We start from the raw sequence: 17,915 nt of genomic DNA, 5'->3' as shown, positions 1-17,915 counted from the left end.
TGGTTATGAATAGCTACAATTCATCCAATCAAGAACATACGTTGCTAAAGAAAACAACAGTGTGGCAGCAACGCTCAGTCGGACAGTGGCGTAGAGGACTGGTACTTGCATCAGTGCAGAGGTGACGTTGCAGAAAAATTGCATGTAGAGCATGCCCACCATGTGAAAAGGGCCAATCATGGACAAACACATTGCTAGTACGCCATGCACGCATCCTCATGGGGTGTGGCATGGTGTGGCAAGTTCTGGGCAAGTCTAAACACCAAAGGAATTCAGACTACTACATAGTTCAGACCAATGCATCCAAGCCGCAGCCAACATTGCACAGCCACCTCCCTCCCTTAGAATTAATATGTGGCAACCATCTGCAAGGGAGTGTGACAATAACTTGGGCCAAACGGTGAGCTCTAATCCCGTCGCTGACACCAGTTGTGCTTTCAAGGACCGAGATTAGGATATAGGTTTGGTGTGGGCACCTGGGAGCGTCAGGAAATTTGTTAAAAAGTCAAAATTAGGAGTGTTTCCATTACTGACTGGAGTTTATTGCTCTCTCTCCTACTACTAAGAGAAAAAGGAAAATAGAAACTATGGTGTGGTAGGAGGTTGCCACAGCAAGGCTAAGAGGCAGTTGCCCAAATACAGGGGCAGGAGAACATGGCTGGTCAGAACGAAGGGTGGCAGACAAGACACCCATGGTAGTGGTGCACTCTGGCCAGCCCATTCTATGTCCCCCACATTGCCTTCCCAGCCCTCTGACTGGTTGGCACAGGGTACTATGGATGTGTCCTTTTGTCAGCAACAGTTTTCAATAGTGTCCCCATCAGTGGTAACTGGTGTGGGAACGTCATTCACTTTGACTGAGCCATAGCTCAACTGTAAGACACAGCTGACTGTACGAGAGAGCCAAAGAAAGAAATAACATAAAAATTTTTAAATTCCACTAAATCTTCTAATAAACCTTTCTGCTCAGTTTGACTGCACACTGCACACGTACTTATACAGTTGTAAATTGTTCTAGCAAATTACAATATTTCATAAACAAGTAAGTAGATGCAGGAACTGGAAATCAGAATAGTCGGCCACACATCACGAAACACAGGTTATGACCCTAAAGGGATGCTGCTTTAAATCACACCATGATTGTCCTTTCTGATTGGCCACAACTACATCAGGTATGTCCTTCAGTTGAATGTACCCGTAGTTTGGGTAGCTCGATTTTTCTATTTCATATTTACAACAGCCGAACAATGGGACATAGCATCTGATGTTCTCCTGGCAGAGAGGAGAACTTTTGCTTTCCTAGTGAGCAACACAAAGGCTACCTAATGACCAGTGGGGCCACAGGATTTTATTTTATTTCATGATGATGATGACGGTGATGATGATATATTGGTGTGGGTACATGATAGCAAGGTCTTTAGTTGGTTCGATTCCAGGAAGAGTTGCCTGCTATGCAAAAAATGGCATGCACCACACAGATGGCAGAAGCAGAGGGATCAATCAAAAAGCTGATGTCTTCCTTCTATAAGAAGTTTGAAGAGGAACCAAACAACAAAGTCACGCAAATTCCAGAAATTTATGTTGCTTAGAGTGTGAGAAATGGGGAAAGTTCATTGAGGGGAGAGGAAGAAAGAATTTCAGCAAGCAGCCTGCTTGTGGCACTTGGACTCCTTGAAATAGGAAACATGGGCTGTATAGGGTGCAAGTAGCTTGAAGTGATACAGTTTCAGCACATTCATTTGTCATGGTTTAAGTTCATTTTAATTATGAACCTGCTGCTTACAATCAAGTCTAAGATATTCATTTGAAAACTAAACTATCTTTCATGTGGAGGAATAATTACTCCACATATGTCTTTGTGCTGATAACCTACAAGCCTTTCAGGTGAGGTGAATCCAGGGGAAGGGGGCTATGGGGCTGCAGCCCCCCTCCCACAGAACTACACCTGTTTCTTCTTAATCTAAAAAAAATTTGCAACACAGCTTTTAGATTTAAGAGCCTCGAAAATTTTCTCACTATTGTAGTTGGTATTATGAAAGACTTGTGAAACAAGCAATGCTTCACAATTGTTAAATATGTTTGGGAATTGGATATACATCCTAATTTCCTTCCTCTGCCTCTCTCTGTCCATTTCCTCCTACCCTCTCTCTTTGTCCATCTCCTCGTCCTCGACCTCTCTCTGTGTATCACAGCCTCCCCCTCTTTCTCCATCTCCTTCTCTGACCTCTCTCTGTGCATCTCCTCTTTCCCCCCCTCTATGACCATTTCCTCACCCCTTATCTGTCCATCTCCTCTTCCACCCTCTCTATGACTCTGAGGTTATTTACCGTTAATGCAAACGAATCCTCGATTGGGAACTGAAGTTGTGTAAAAGGATTGATTAACTCAGTTGGGATCATTGTATATGGAATTTGGAGAGATCTCTCCAGATGCTGGATTTGTGGATAGTAGGTTTAATGACAGTATTTCACATAGTTTTAATCAATGAACGAGTATGTTTACAAAGTTTCAGATGATTCAGACTCTATAGCAGTGCTTGATCATAAGCGGATAAGCCATAAATACAACTTCAGTATTTTTTGTTGAAACTGACTGAGAAGAAAAAAACAGCACAGTGTTGTGTATACAAGTTTTGTTTAAAATTATATGTGAGGAGAAACAGGTTATCTAATAAAACGTCAAATCAAAATTATCTTCAGCCATCTTTATTCCAAATTTTATTTTAATTTTGTGACCAGTTTTGGATTAAATAAAATTTGAAATATAGATGGCTGGAGGTGATTTTGATTTGATGTTTTATGCTGAACAGCTGAAGTTCTTCAACCATCCTGTATGTAGGTATTCTTACAGAAAATTTTACTAATGGTTTAAATGCCCTGCTGTCATAGTTAAAACTGACTGTGATAAAGAACACGAACAGCATATTTTCACAGCACATCTATTTTTTATTTATTTATTTCTTGTTCCGTAGATCCAGTTAGTGAGTCAATCACAAGGATATGGAACATGTCAAATTGTACAGGTTTCAATTTAAACTTACAATAAATACAAGGGCAATTCAATGCCAAATTGTACATAGTTTAAGTAAGACATACTATAAATACAGTAACAGATACAGTGTCAACTAGATAACATAACAACCATTTAACAGAAAAAGGAGTTTCAAATAAAGGTTAAAGATAAGAGCACAAAGTTAAATCAGATATTGGGCCTACAAGAGTAAATACAGGTACAGCCAATTTGTTGTTACAAAAAGTGTGCTAATACTCAAATGCACAATAAAATAAATTGAACTACTTCTAGACACAATAAGTTTAGTGATGGTATACATTTTCTTTCGGATATTCATCCACAGTATAATAAGATTTCTCTGTCAAGTAATCTTTGAGAACTTGTTTAAATTTTGGCAGTTCTGTATGAACACATTTGATATGTAGTGGTAGAGGATTGAACAGCTTAATGCTGGAGTAGTAAACTCCTTTTTGTACCAGAGTGAGACGTTTCATTTCGAAATGTAGATTGTTTTTGTTTCTGGTGTTGTAGCCATGGAATTTACTGTTGTCTTGGTAGATAGAATAATTTTTGCACACAAAGGTCAGCAAGGAAAAAATATACTGTGAGGCAGTTGTTAGGATACCTATCTTCCGAAACAAGTGCCTGCAAGAGTGTCTTTGATGGACCCACACATTATTCTGATTGCTTTTTTTGTTTTTGGATGGTGAAAACTTTTTTTGCAAGTGGTTGGTTCCCCCAGAATATGATAGCATATGACATCAATGAGTGGAAGTAGCCAAAGTAGGCTACCTTAATGGTGTCAACTTCAGCCACTGAAGAAATTACCCGTAATGCAAATGTTGTCGAGCTAAGTTTTTTACATAGATGAAGAATGTGAACTGACCAATTACATTTACTGTCTATGTAAGCACCCAGGAATTTTGTATCTTCAACTTTCTGTATTGGTTGATCTCTACAATTTATGTTAATTTCATCGGGATTACTTTTTGATGTATGGAACCTCATATAATGAGTTTTATCTGCATTGAGTGAGAGACCGTTTGAGGAGAACCAATTTAAGATATCATTAAAAACAGTATTTGTAGTTTGTTCAAGATCATGATCAATCAAATTGTCAATTAGAATTGTGGTATCATCGGCAAACAGGGTAAATTTGCTGTTTGTCTCAGAACAAAGAGGAAGATCATTAATAAAGATGAGGAAAAGCAGTGGGCCCAAAACGGAGCCTTGAGGCACACCACACGTTATATTGCCCCATTCAGACGAGGCAGGTTCTCCAGAAGAGCCATTTAGCTTTACAGTCTGCTTCCGATCCCGTAGATATGATTGTAGCCACAAGCCAGCAGTACCACCTAAACCATAGTATTCTACCTTTTTCAAAAGAATTTAGTGGTTTACACAGTCAAAGGCTTTCGTAAGATCACAAAAAATACCCACTGGAGACATTTTTTTTGTTAATCACTTCCAAAACTTGGTTGCTGAAAGAGAATAATGCCTGTTCAGTACAAAGACCGGCACGAAAACCAAACTGATTTTTGTTTAAGATACTGTGGAAGTTGAGGTGGTCTACAATCCTCCTGTGCATGAGTTTTTCTAGAATTTTCAAGAAGGTAGTTAATAGGGATATTGGGCGATAGTTTGTAATAATGCTTTTATCACCTTTTTTAAAGAGAGGAATCACTACAGCCAACTTTAGTCTGTCAGGGACAATCCCTTCTTGTAGGGATGTATTGTATATGTTGCATAAGACGCGACTAACAAATTTATAACAGTGTTTTAGTATTTTACTAGAAATATTGTCCACACCAGCAGAATTTTTATTTTTTAATGATCTAATTACTCTTATGACTTTGCTTACAGTAACTGGAGGTAAAGATAACTGTGGGATTCTGTTGCTAATAGCTTTCTGTAGGAGGGACAATGATTCTTCCATAGAACCATTACAGCCTGTCTTCTCTGCTGCTCTCAAAAAGCGGTTATTAAATATTTCTGCAACCATCTCAGGTTTCTTTATGATACTGTCCCCTGTTTTAATCTCTACCTGAGACATGTTCCCTGTTGTCCTGCCAGTGTCCCTCTTTATTACATTCCATATAGTTTTAATTTTATTTTCTAAGCTTTCAATTTCTGATTTTATGCACATACTTTTACAGTACTGTCCTTCATGCAGTCAGTTTTAACAGAAAACCTATCAACTAACCTCCCCCCCCCCCCCCCCCCTCCATGGTCAAAATCCTGGATATGACCCTGCTTTCAGGCAAGTTACTATAGAACTGAGAAATGTTGGTGAACAGTTACTGGAAAATGGAAATTGTATCTCATCTGAATTATTCATTCATGTGTTGAAATAAATGTTGAATCAATGAAACTGAGCCCCAAGTGTTTGTATCTCAGGAGACTTAACTTTAAATTAATTTTTTTTTGTTCTTTCTTTTGTATGTGTGCGTCTTAAATACATTAAAACTTATGGTGTTGGTCTTGTATGTAGCTGTCATTATCTGTGGACTGGATAAAATATGACGTGTTTTTTTTTTTTTTTTTTTTTTGGGGGGGGGGGGGGGGGGGGGAATTTTCTAACACTTGTGTGCAATGTACAATATATGTAGTTGGAATTTCAAAACTTTTTTAGGTTTATTGGACTTTCCACTTTAATGGTATATATTTTGGCATTGTTAGTGTACAGTCTAAACTTGTAGATTAAACTTTAATTTAATAGTAATTATTGTAGAAAAAACTGAAAAGTATTTCTGGTACTCAAATACATACCCAGGCAAGCAAATGAGTGATTTTTATGTTTAAATTTCTTTTACAGCTAATTTAAACCTAAAGGAAGACACAAAACACAAGAACAAAGAAAAATTCAGCATTCATAGTGGAGCACAGGGCGATACAAATCTAAACATGGAGAGATACATTGTCCAATATTATAATCATTAGAAGTGTATGCTACAATTGGTTTCCTAAATTACCTACAACAAAATCTGCAAAGATAATAAAATAAATGGTAATCTGAACTGTCGTCAAATATTTCGCTCCCATCATCTGCAGACTCGTGAAGCACATTGTACATCATTTGCTCCAGACACTCCTCCTCTTCACTGCACATTCTGAACACAAACTCAGCACAAAAGCACACAAAACAGAGAGTACTTGAATGTCATCTAATGCCTGCAAAACAGGAGATGATAACAAAGGTTTCAAAAATGCTGAATTTTTCCATTAATACCACTACTACCATCAAGCAAAACCTAGGAAGGCTACAGAACTAATACATGTTTGCAGCAGCTGTAAATATACATTTGACATCGCAGAAAATCATCATAAGTGGCGTGACGTTATATTACATCTGCCGTACATTCCCATTTCCCGCAAGCACCATAATATTACATCAACCACAAGTGTTAAACAATATGGTGACCCTGTCATAAGTAATTGTCTTACATCATGATCTCTCTTTGGAATAGGATTAATAACAGCAACCCAAAATGCCTATAATGTTTTTCATTAGCTAAGTCCAAATGAATTCCTCACTAAGAAATAAACAGATGAACACATGAGTAAAATGCCCTTAAAGCAGCATGTATGATGAATCACAACAAGCAGCATGCTAAAAGAAAGGTACTACATGAAATAATACGCAAAGGAGAGTGACAACCCCTGTACCACTACGGTGACATGCAGAAGTCTGTATCTTGTTTCCGATGTACACTATGTGATCAAAAGTATCCTAACACCTGGCTGAAAATGACTTACAAGTTTGTGTTGCCCTCCATCAGTAATTCTGGAATTCAATATGGTGTTGGCCCACCCTTAGCATTGATGACAGCTTCCACTCTCATAGGCATACATTCAGTCAGGGGCTGGAAGGTTTCTTGGGGAATGGCAGCCCAGTCTTCACAGAGTGCTGCACTGAGGAGAGGTATCAATGTCAGTCAGTGAGGCCTGGCACGAAGTTGGCGTTCCAAAACATCCGAAAGGTGTTCTATAGGATTCGGGTCAGGACTCTGTGCAGGCCAGTACATTACAGGGATGTTATTGTTGTGTAACCACTCCACCTCAGGCCATGCATTATGAACAGGTGCTCGATCATGTTGAAAGATGAAATCACCATCCCAGAATTGCTCTTCAGCAGTTGGAAGCAAGAACATGCTTAAAACATCAATGTAGTCCTGTGCTGTGATGGTGCCATGCAAAACAACAAGGGGTGCAAGCCCCCTCCATGAAAAACACGACCACAGCATAACACCACCACCTCCGAATTTTACTGTTGGCACTACACACACTGGCAGATGACTTTCACTGGGCATTCGCCATACCCACACTCTGCCATCGGATCACCACATTGTGTACTGTGATTCGTCACTCCACACAACGTTTTTCCACTGTTTAATCATCCTATGTTTACGCTCCTTACAGCAAGTGAGGTATCGTTTGGCATTTACCGGCATGATGTGTGGCTTATGAGCAGCTGCTCGACCATAAGTTTTCTCACTCCCACCTAACTGTCATAGTACTTGCAGTAGATCCTGATGCAGTTTGGAATTCCTGTGTGATGGTCAGGATAGATGTCTGCCTGTTACACATTACAACCCTCTTCAACTGTCGGTGGTCTCTGTCAGTCAACAGACGAGGTCTGCCTGTACGCTTTTGTGCTGTACATGTACCTTCACTTCTCTATCACATTGGAAACAGTGGACCTATGGATATTTAGGAGTGTAGAAATCTCACATACAGACATATGACACAAGTGACACTCAATCACCTGATGACGTGCGATGTCCATGAGTTCTGCAGATCACCCCATTCTGCTCTCTCACAATGTCTAATGACTACTGAGGTCGCTGATATGGTGCACCTGGCACTGGTTGGCAGCACAATGCACCTAATATGAAAAACGTATGTTTTGGGGGGTGTCTAGATACTTTTAATCACATAGTGTATGTTATTACACCTGATAGCATGATACTGCCAAATATGATGATGCAAACTGTCTAAAGTATAATGAAATTTTAAGAAGGTAAATTAAATGTTTATATTATCAGCAAATCACGCAAGAAAATTACCCAATATTATGACAGAAATGCAAGTGGCATTGCAAGTGACAGGAATTATGTAACTTGGAACCTCTCAATGTGAAGTGCCAAAGGACTGTGGTACACCATCGGTAAAAGAAATCAAATGCAATATAAGCAATGGAAGGTATAATTCTATCAAATTCAAGTAAAAAATAAAAATGATTCCTATGTGCAGCCCATGAGCAAATGTCTCTTTTGTGACAATACTACCTGCCTATAACAGTTAACTTTAGTATAAGTAAAGAAATAGTCAGTAACAATAGAAAAATCAAGAAAATTTGCAGCATATTCGAGTATTCCGTGTTTATTATGAAACGTTCTGAGAGAAAGAGTTTCATCAGATATGGGCTAATCAGAAATTACAAGAGGTAGGCAGTACAGTGTAGTAATATATTGCAATATTTTGAGATTTCACTAGTGGGTGCTTTTACTTATTTATTTCCTGACAACTTTTGACTTGTTGTGTACATATATACAACAGAAAGTAATTTTATATCTGTTATTATCATTCTTAAGAGTGTACATAAGCTCACTGAATAAAATCTTAGTCATCTCTTTAAAAGGGCGCACTGGTCGTTTTGGACCATTGTAGTACTGATAGCAAGCGGCCATTTGACCATCAACTGCTGACTCAAGTCATGTCAGTGAAAGGTATGTATGTGCCAGATGGTTGTATGGAATTAGTGCATTAAGATGAGTCTACATTGAAATGTGGCAGAATGGCAGAAAGAAGCATTCGTGTATGGGCGTGCCTATGATCACTTAGTGACACAAGTTGCCAAATTTGTTTGTGCATCACTGCAGACTGTCCAAAGTGTCTACAGGAAGTACTAATCACAGCCATGTAAAATGGTATTAGAAGGGTGGTCATAAAAATACCCTCAGCTATGAGCACCAGAGATGAGTGTCACACTTTGTCAATGGTAATCGGCTTCAAATCTGACATAAATTACAACTATCAATGAATGCTGATCTATCACAAGTAATTTGTGGTAACTGCATGTATAGGGATGCTGAATTGTGTTGGATTTCAAGAAAAGTAGATTTCTTCCATACCTCACTTCAATAAAGCCAGATCTCATAAACATTCAACATATCTAAATTGCTCTAGGACTGTGGCATTTCTTATGATCACAAACAGCAGTGGAAGAAAAGTTATTTACAAAATTAAAGTTCATCAAAGACAGGTTCCAAATATTATTATTAGGAAACAAGCATAATATTTTGCCTTCACTCAATATTGAAAGTGATAATACTTTAAGACAGCTATGGTTTTCTTTGCATGAAATTACAACATAAAAGTAATAACAGATAAAAATAAAATATTTATGAACACAAAAAAGTCAAGCTGTAAGTTTAAGTAAACACAATCAATAATACAACAAGAATTAGCTTAATTCTTCAAGGAACTGCACAACAGAATAAAAGGAGAGACCCATGAGGAAATTTCAGTTTCAATTTGAAAGCACATGGATTACTGCTAAGATTTTTGAATTCTAATGGTGGCTTACTGAAAATGGATGCAGCAGTATACTTCACACCTTTCTGCACAAGAGTTAAGGAAGTTTGATCCAAATGCAGGTTTGATTTCTGCCAAGTATTAACTGAGTGAAACCTGCTTATTCTTGGGAATAAGCTAATATTGTTAACAAGAAATGGCAGTAAGGATTATAATTGTATTAGAGGCCAATGTCAAAATACCCAGACTCGTGAAGAGGGGTCAACAAGAGGTTTGTGAACATACACCACTTATTGTCCAAACTGCCCATTTCTGAGCCAAAAATATCCTTTTAGAATGGGAAGAGTTACCCCCCCCCCCAAAAAAAATACCATATAACATAAGTGAATGAAAATAAGCGAAGTAGACTAATTTTCATGTTGAACGATCACTGAAGTCAGATACTGTTCGAATAGTAAAAATGGCAGCTTTAAGTCTTTCAACAAGATCCTGAGCATGGGCTTTCTACAACAGTTTACTATCTATCTGAATACCTAGAAATTTGAACTGTTAGTTTCACTAATCATATGCACATTCTGTGAAATTAAAACATCAGGTTTTGTTGAATTGTATGTTAGAAACTGTACAAACTGAGTCTTACTATGATTTAGTGAGGTTTTGTTGAATTGTGTGTTAGAAACTGTAAAAACTGAGTCTTACTGTGATTTAGTGTTAGTTTATTTTCTACAAGCCATGAATTTATGTCATGAAGTGCACTATTTGAAACCGAGCCAATGTTGCATACAACATTCTTTTCTACCAAGCTAGTGTCATCAGCAAACAGAAATATTTTAGAGTTACCTGTAGTACTAGAGAGCATACCATTTATAAGGAACAGGAGTGGCACCAACACTGATCCCTGATACCACTTGACCCTACCCCACTCAGACCCCACATCACAGCCATTCTCAACACTGTGAATAATGACATTTTGCTGTCTGTTGAAAAGTAAAAGGTGAACCAATTGTGAGCTACTTACTGTATTCTGTAATGGTCTAACTTCTGGAGCAATATTTTGCAATCAACACAATCAAATGCCTTAGTTAAATCAAAAAATATGCCTAGCATTGAAATCTTTTGTTTAACCCACCCAGTACCTCACAGAGAAAAGAGAATATAGCATTTTGAGTTGTTAAATGACTTCTAAAGCCGAACTGTACATTTGACAGAAAATTGTGTGATATAAAATGATCAATTATCCTTACATACACAGCCTTTTCAATAATTTTAGCAAACAATGTTAGCATAGAAATAGGTCTAAAATTGTCTACATTGTCCCTTTCTCCCTTTTTATAAAGCGGCTTTACTGCGGAGTACTTTAATCATCCAGGAAACTGACCATTCTTAAAGGAAAAATTACAAATATAGCTAAATACAGGGCTAACATGTGCAGCACAGTACTTTAATATTCTGCTAGGCACTCCATCATATTCATGAGAGTCCTTAGTCTTTAGTGATTTAATTATTGACTCAATCTCCCCCTTGTCTGTATCACAGAGTATGATTTCAGACAATCTCAAAAAGGCATTTTCCAAGAGAGTTATATGATTCCCTGTAGAAACTAAATTTTTATTTAATTAACTAGCAATGCTAAGAAAATGATTGTTAAATAATGTACATATATCTGATTTATCAGTAACATAAATTTTTTACTACGAACTGACTTTATATTGTCACCCTTGTGCTGCTAACCAGCACAATTAAGATGTAAGTAGCTTCATTAGTATTGAGGGTAGGTGCAAACCAATTAGCTAATAAGGTTACTTAGATCTTTCATTTGAAGGCTGATTATTTGGGAGAGTATTGCATTTGAATTAAATATTGGCAAGATTTGCTTTGATCATATAGTCCTTTTGTTACATGCATTTTCCTAAGAAACATGTTTGCTTGTAGGTACAATATGTTAATTTTAAAAATGAAACAATGGCTTATTCTTCATGTACACGAATCTCAATTTTTTGTTCTTTTTGCTAAAAAATTTAGTGTAGGTTGAGATAAAAGTACAGGGCTATTACAAATGATTGAAGCGATTTCATAAATTCACTGTAGCTCCATTCATTGACATATGTTCACGACACACTATAGATACATAGAAAAACTCATAACGTTTTGTTTGGCTGAAGCCACACTTCAGGTTTCTGCTGCCAGAGCGCTCGAGAGCGCAGTGAGACAAAATGGCGACAGGAGCCGAGAAAGCGTATGTCGTGCTTGAAATGTACTCACATCAGTCAGTCATAACAGTGCAACGACACTTCAGGACGAAGTTCAACAAAGATCCACCAACTGCTAACTCCATTTGGTGATGGTATGCGCAGTTTAAAGCTTCTGGATGCCTCTGTAAGGGGAAATCAATGGGTTGGCCTGCAGTGAGTGAAGAAACGGTTGAACACGTGCGGGCAAGTTTCATGCGTAGCCCGCAGAAGTCGATGAATAAAGCAAGCAGGGAGCTAAACGTACCACAGCCGACGGTTTGGAAAATCTTATGGAAAAGGCTAAAGCAGAAGCCTTACCATTTACAATTGCTACAAGCCCTGACACCCGATGACAAAGTCAAACACTTTGAATTTTCGGCGCGGTTGCAACAGCTCATGGAAGAGGATGCGTTCAGTGCGAAACTTGTTTTCAGTGATGAAGCAACATTTTTTCTTAACGGTGAAGTGAACAGACACAATGTGCGAATCTGGGCGGTAGAGAATCCTCACGCATTCGTGCAGCAAATTCGCAATTCACCAAAAGTTAACGTGTTTTGTGCAATCTCACGGTTTAAAGTTTACGGCCCCTTTTTCTTCTGCGAAAAAAACGTTACAGGACATGTGTATCTGGACATGCTGGAAAATTGGCTCATGCCACAACTCGAGACCGACAGCGCCGACTTCATCTTTCAACAGGATGGTGCTCCACCGCACTTCCATCATGATGTTCGGCATTTCTTAAACAGGAGATTGGAAAACCGATGGATCGGTCATGGTGGAGATCATGATCAGCAATTCATGTCATGGCCTCCACGCTCTCCCGGCTTAACCCCATGCGATTTCTTTCTGTGGGGTTATGTGAAAGATTCAGTGTTTAAACCTCCTCTACCAAGAAACGTGCCAGAACTGCGAGCTCGCGTCAACGATGATTTCGAACTCATTGATGGGGACATGCTGCGCCGAGTATGGGAGGAACTTGATTATCGGCTTGATGTCTGCCGAATCACTAAAGGGGCACATATCGAACATTTGTGAATGCCTAAAAAAACTTTTTGAGTTTTTGTATGTGTGTGCAAAGCATTGTGAAAATATCTCAAATAATAAAGTTATTGTAGAGCTGTGAAATCGCTTCAATCATTTGTAATAACCCTGTACGTATGGGACATAAATAGACATCAAGCTTTCAGGTCCCTAAAGCAGGAATTAACCACTCTCACACCAGACAGCACATACACCATCATCTCCTTAGTTCTCTTCTGGAACCTTGCCGCAGTCGGAGATTTACAGCTGAAGTAAATGAGTTAAGTGATTTTTGTACTTTTTGATGTACAATTTGTGAAGTTTCCATTGATTGCTAGATGAACCTAAGGCCATTTAAAAAAAAAAGGACAAACTAGGTAGTGGGACAGATGGCTATAAGCTTCCAATATTCTCCCTATACTCCATCAATTTAATTGTGTGTATTATCTATAGATTGCCGATAAATAAAATACCAAAATGGGATAAAAATGCTCAGGTGTAATGGGGTAGAAGTTGGCAGTGCATACATTTACCCCATAAAAGAACTATTTATGAACTTTGACCCTTCATAAGGCAATGCGGAAGCTGGAATCTGCAGAAAAGAAGACATTAGTTAAGGAGAAGGAAAAGAAATCCCTTGCCAGACATAGTAAAAATGAGTTGAAATTTTCTGCTGTTGAAAAAGCTTCAAAGAAAATAATTTTTTCCTCATCTTTGTTGGAATTGGAGACTAAGATGACTCTGCTTAACAGTATCTCTGACCTGGACATGAATTTTTCAGAGGACGAAGCTGATATGCAAAAATAGCTGTTTCAAGGACAGGCGAATTCACAGTTGTGAAAGTCCATGGAATAACTTTGCTTTTTATCTGTATGAAGCGGTTCATTCAATCTATCTAGGTTAAGATGAAGACTTTTACAAGCATCTCCCAGAAACTTCAAAATTTCAGGAAAAATGAGGAAGGTTACATCTAAAATAAAGACCTTTTAAAGAAGTTATCAAATTAAATTTACAGATCCTCTGAAAGGTTTGTCAGTACTACACAAGCGCCAAAGAAACTGGTGTAGGCATGCATATTCAAATGCAAAGAGACGTAACCAGGCAGAATATGGCACTGTGGTCGGCAATGCCTATATAAGACAACAAGTGTCTGGAACAGTTGTTCGATCGGTTACTGCTGCTACAATGGCAGGTTATCAAGATTTAAGTGAGTTGTGAATGTGGTGTTACAGTCAGCGCGCGATTGATGGGACACAGCATCTCCGTGGTAGCGATGAAGTGGAGATTTCCCCACACCACCGTTCCATGAGTGTACCACGAATATCAGGAATCCGATAAAACATCAAATCTCTGACATTGCTGCAGCCTGCAAGAATGGGACCAACAACTATTGTAAAGAATCGTTGAACATAACAGAAGTGCAACCCTTCCACAAGTTGCTGTAGATTTCAGTGCTGAGCCATCAACAATCAACAAGTGGCAGTGTGTGAAATGTTCAATGAAACATCATCATTATGGGCTTTTGGAACAAAAGCCCCACTCGTGTACCCTTGATGACTGCACGACACAAAGCTTTATGTCTCCCTCACTTGGGCCCGTCAACACTGACATTGGACTGTTGATGATTGGAAACACGTTGCCTGGTCAGACGAGTATCGTGTCAAATTGTTTTGAGCGGATGGACTTGTACAGGTATGGAGACAACCTCATGAATTCATGGACCCTACATGTTAGCAGAGGACTCTTCAGACTGGTGGAGGCTCTGCAATGGTGTGGGTGATGTGCGGTTGGAGTGATATGGGACTCCTGATTCGTCTTGATATGACTGACAGGTGACATGTACATAAGCATCCTGTCTGATCACCTGCATCCATTCATGTTCATTGTGCATTCTGATGGACTTGGGCCATTCCAGCAGGATAATGTGACACTTCACATGCCCAGAATTGCTACAGGCTGGCTCCAGCAACACTCTTCTGAGTTTAAACACTTCTGCTGGCCACCAAACTCCCCAGACATAAACATTATTGAGCATATGTGGGATGCCTTGCAATGTGCTGTTCAGAAGAGATCTCCACCTCTTCATACTCTTACAGGTTTATGGACAACACTGAAGTATTCGTAGTTTCAGTTCCCTCTAGCGCTACTCCAGACATTAGTTGAGTGTATTCCATATGTGTTGCGGCACTTATGCATGCTTGCGAGGGCCCTACACAATATTAGGCAGGTGTACCAGTTTGTTTGGCTCTTCAGTGTATTATTTTCTCAGAATATTTGTCCAGCTCACTACAACTATCATTAAAAAGTATGTTTGGATAGGTAACCTCTGTCCTTGCCACCTTCCCCATTTTTATTTAATGGTGTTCAAGTTACTTTATTTCAAAATGGCTCTTTCCTGTTCATTTCCATTGTTCTATTAAGGTAAGTTTTATTTTGTTTCACTGTCCTTGTGTCAATATTCAAAGTTAGACCCATTGGCCCTTGCTAGTCAACTACTTGTAGTTTGTGTAACTGTAATACATAAAAGGTTGTTGCTATATGGTCATGTGAGTTTTCAAAAATAAAGAAGTACCAATTTGTTTTTACATGCAGCGTTTTTATTTGTAATTCTTTGCGTTGGAGTACTCTTACTCCACAGCAATGGGTAAGAGTACACAAAATTATGTTTTAGGAAAACTTTTCTTACTCCTCTAATACTAATTGGGTTAAAATGAAACATTTACACAGTGTCCCCAACATGTTGAACTAGGTTTTGCTAATATTGCAGTAAGCTAAAAAAAATTAGTAGAACCAAAAATGTGCAATTTTAGCCCCTCCTAATTTAGATGTTCCTGGCAATGTTAAAAAATTATCATGACTACCTTCATGGGTTCAATTCTATCCATGTTTATACCTCCTCCATTCACTAAAACCTAAATTGTACAGTAAAATGCTACACAAATAATAAAACTTAAAAGCTCCAGTGCAGGCTTTTAATTCGAAAATTGCTCTGAAGTTCTGTCTCTGTGGATTACTTACCATAAACATTCCTCTTGTTGAGCCCCCATGTTTCACACTTTATAAACACTTTGAAAGTTCCCAGCCCCAAAATCCATACATTAACATACGCTAGTGGAGTGCTAACTGATTAAATCTTATTAAGGGTAGATTATTGATTACAAAGATTGGATCAGAAAGGGATGGAGGGAGGCCATGTGAAATTATTGTTGAATAGGCACAATAAGCTTCGCAGCCGTCCATTTTTGATATTTGAAAGTAACAAGTTATAAACTGACATCAAATTTCATGTTCTCTCTTATTTTCTTTATATAACATCCATAAGAGCATGGAAACACTACTACACTGTAAATACATTTCTCTCATTATTTAAAAAAATAAAAAAAATAAAAAAAAAAAATAAAATAAAATAAAAAAAAAACCAGTATAAAGCAAATGCAAACCATTTTCCATGTCCAGGAATTGAAATCTAGGATTCCTAATGCTTCATGGAAGTATTCGAAAGCTTAACTGCTAATGACTTCACAGATATACATAAATATTGAACTATTAGTGAAATATGGGTGAGTACAAGTTCATATGGAAACTGGAACTAACATATAGTGGACTACTTGATTTCACAGAGGGAACCAGTTGATGTAAATTATTTATTGAAAAGTATTGGAAATGTTAGTGGTGAAATGTTGATACAGTGAAAATGTTCAAAAATTAGTATGTTTTTTTAAATTTGTTTTTATTCCCATTACTCTTTTACCTCCTTTCCCATTTTCAGCTGTATTAGGAAAAAGGTTATGAGAAGTTTCTAAATTTGCCTTTCAAGTACTTGGAATATGAAATTCAAAATTCTATTGATTCATAAATGTTTTACACAAGGAAACATTGTGCTTTTATTTGGTCTACTTCTTCCAGATGCATACAGTTTACATATTCACACTCTAATCATCTCTTCATCTATCCCAACCACTGTCCCAGGCTTTAACTAGTTGCTAAACCTAAATGTAACCAAAATATTGAAATATTTTATTTTTGTGGAGTCTTATAAATACATAAGAGATATGACATACTTAGGTGAAACCGGCGGTTTATGTTTCGATTGACTTCCTTCACCGTCCCCCTCCACCCCCCGTTAATTGTTCCAACAATATTGTAATAACTGTTATATTTATGTTGCATGTTGTAACTCATCACTGTGAATATTTTCTATGTGTGTCAAATTGTTGGAATTGTAAGTTAAACAACTTTTTTCCACATATGTAAGTATGAGAGGATCATCTAGAATAAGCTTATGCAGTGTGGTTTGTGAGTGGCTTACCCCAATCTTCGCTAAGGGACTCTCTGGTTGTTCTGATATGCAAAAGTGTAATGAAGCAGCCCTCCCTTAGGTAATTGTTGTTAAAAGTGCAGGAGCTTAGCACTGCACAGAGGACTTTAATAGAAATGAAATTGACAGAACCAACCGCTACTAAAACTGTTAAAGAACATAGGTTAAAAATCATTGAATACAAAAGAAAATCCTTATAATTCAGTTTGTAAATCATTTTAACTAATGAAATTGTGCAACATATTGGCTGGCAGTACTGTCATCATGATTTCCCAACATGAAGATGATGTGCTACAGACGCGAAATTTAATCGACAGGAAGAAGATGCTGTGATATGCAAATGTTTGGCTTTTCAGAGCATTCTAACAAGGTTGGTGCCAGTGGCAGCACCTACAACGTGCTGACATGAGGAAAGTTTCCAACCGATTTCTCATACACAAACAGCAGTTGACCAGCGTTGCCTGGTGAAACGTTGTTGTGATGCTATGTGTAAGGAGGAGAATGCGTACCATCATGTTTCCGACTTTGATAAAGGTCGGATTGTAGCCTATCGCAATTGCGGTTTATCGTATCACGACATTGCTGCTCGAGTTGGTCGAGATCCAATGACTGTTAGCAGAATATGGAATTGGTGGGTTCAGGAGAGTAATACCGAACACCGTGCTGGATCCCAACGGCCTTGTATCACTAGCAGTCGAGGTGACAGGCATCTTATCCGCATGGCTGTAATGGATCGTGCAGCCATGTCTCGATCCCTGAGTCAACAGATGGGGACGTTTGCAAGACAACAACCATCT

Source organism: Schistocerca serialis, chromosome 3 (genome assembly GCF_023864345.2).
Source record: "Schistocerca serialis cubense isolate TAMUIC-IGC-003099 chromosome 3, iqSchSeri2.2, whole genome shotgun sequence".
Taxonomy (NCBI): Eukaryota; Metazoa; Arthropoda; class Insecta; order Orthoptera; family Acrididae; genus Schistocerca; species Schistocerca serialis.
This window is presented reverse-complemented; position numbering follows the sequence as displayed.